This window comes from Bufo gargarizans, chromosome 9, assembly GCF_014858855.1.
Source record: "Bufo gargarizans isolate SCDJY-AF-19 chromosome 9, ASM1485885v1, whole genome shotgun sequence".
NCBI lineage: Eukaryota > Metazoa > Chordata > Amphibia > Anura > Bufonidae > Bufo > Bufo gargarizans.
Window position 1 is genome coordinate 31,251,234 of NC_058088.1, and position 2,378 is coordinate 31,253,611.

Genomic DNA, 2,378 nt, shown 5'->3' on the forward strand with positions numbered 1-2,378 from the left:
AGCATAAAAGCAGATGGGTTTTACGTAAAATGCAGGAACAAACTTACTTCACAACTAACCAGAGATAATAAATATGACCTGCTAGAAAAGATAGACAGATAAGCTGCATTGTTAATTCCAGTCTTCCAAAAAAGTCAGAAGAAACAGAACCGTTTGAAAGTGGCTAGCCCATTAGGGGAACTATTTTTGATGTCCCCTGTCAGGGTATATGGACACAGAAGATGGGTGTTGCATCATTCATGATCCGCACCAAGGCCTCATGCACACGACTGTATCTGTTTTGCAGTCTGCAAACCACAGATCTACAAAACCCCGGATACCGGCCACGATGGTCTCACAGTTTCCCTTCCTACATGTCCAGTCCTTTTGTAAAAATATTTATTTTTGTCCACAAAATGGCCAAGAATAGGACATGATCTATTTTTTATTTTTTTGAAGGACGGACATATGGATGCACATATATGAACAGCACACAGATGACACCCGTGTGCTGTCCGCATTTTTTGTGTCACTGCCTGCCCTGTGAGAGATCTAAGAAAATCAGATAGACTTGAAGAACGTGAGTCTATCTGGCAGGTTCTAGGTGTTTCCTTATGTTCGTTGTTGTGGGCGGGATCCCACCACTCCACAGGTTCTGCTCGTTTGCTGGTTAGAGGCTCTATTTTAGTCTGCCTCTGACTTATGTCTGTGCTGTTGATATTTCCTTCTGGAGTTCCTGCTGGTTGTTTGTGGATCCCTTGTTCCTCACTCTTCCCAAGCTAAGTTCCACTTTTGCTCTGTGTTGTTTGTGTCAGTCTAGGTCTCAGGGAGACGCTGGCCCCTTCACTGTGGAAAGGTGCCGGGCAGTCTCATTCCCCGTTCCCTAATCTAGGGTTTTCTATAGTATTAGCAGGGTCCAGGTTCGAGTGTATTTGTTCGTTCACCATCAGGGCCTGCACATACTGTCAGGAGTCAGGGAGAGACTCAGGGATTGCTAGGAGGTAATCATCTCTCCCTCTCTAGCTTTCAGGCCTAGACTGTTATCCTATGCTGTCTGTTTGTCTGGTGTACCTGTTATCCACATTACCCCATTTTGAGGCCTCATAGAAATGAAAGGGTCTGTGCACAATCTGGAAAGAATGTGTATCGGACGTAGAACCAAAATATGGTGGTGTGCACGAGGCCAAATAGAGAGGAAAAAAGTGGGTCGTGTTGTGGAGAAACTACCATAACTTCTACTGTTCCCATTAAATTGATTGTGCATCTGGAAATATTTCCCTGGGGCTCTTACCGGCTGTTGGGAGTTTAAAGAAGCTGTCCAACTTTCAAGGGTTTTAGACCCAAACGTGTCATTAGACCTAAGTGTTGTGTCGCTTGGGAACAAGTCACTGTTGCTGCCAGTCATTTGCTGCAGTGGCGCATGTGACCCTATCCATGCTAAAAGTTTACATATGGAGACTGAAGCACTGGACCAACAGAGCCAGAACCAAGCATCGAGAAGCAGGTAAGTATGCTTCACGGGACAAGAGGGAAGGGGGGGGGGGGGGTTATTTAGAAACCACACATATTTCATTTAAATACACAACAATAGACACAAGATAGACTACAGGCTTAGTGTTCACTTAAAGGCCATGGACACCCTTCCGGGCAATTTATTTTATTATTGCATTCTACTCATTCTGGGCTAAAAAGAATTTTTCAGTTGGTCTTTATTAAAAGATTTCAACAGTTTTTCCGCTAGAGCTTCCACTTTCAGTGCGTTTGCAGACTGCGAGCAGCGAACAGTCTCTGATAGCTCGATCTGTAGTCCTTATCTATACTTACCTAACAGTTCATACACACTCATAATACCTACATTCTTATATGTTTGATAAGAATTTAGCTTAAAGGGGTTGGCTACTTTCTGGCTACTTGTGAAAAATGTGTAGATAAGATGACCATATGGTACTTACTAATAAAGACTTTGTTGATATTGTGTGCTGTTTGCTATATTTCATAAACTAGGTCCCCTTGTTGAGCAAATGTTCTGTGCTGTCCACATAGAGCAGGCATGCCTAACCTGCGGCCCTCTAGCTGTTGCAAAACTACAACTCCTAGCATGTCCGAACGGCCTACAGCTATCAGCCTACAGCAGGGCACTGTGGAAGTTGTAGTTTTACAACAGCTGGAGGGCCACAGGTTGAGCATGCCTGACAGAGAGGTTTTGTCCATAAGATTGTTTGTTCTTTACCTTATTTCTTTGTCCGTCTCACTGAGCTGCTCGAATGTGCACAGTTGAAATCTTTATATGTTGTAATCTGCCATGTGTTCTGTTGGCAGTTACAGAGAGAGAGCTACAGCAGAAAATCTTCTAGAGCAGTTGGAACAATTAATGGGGGGAGATATCTGGTGAGGTACAT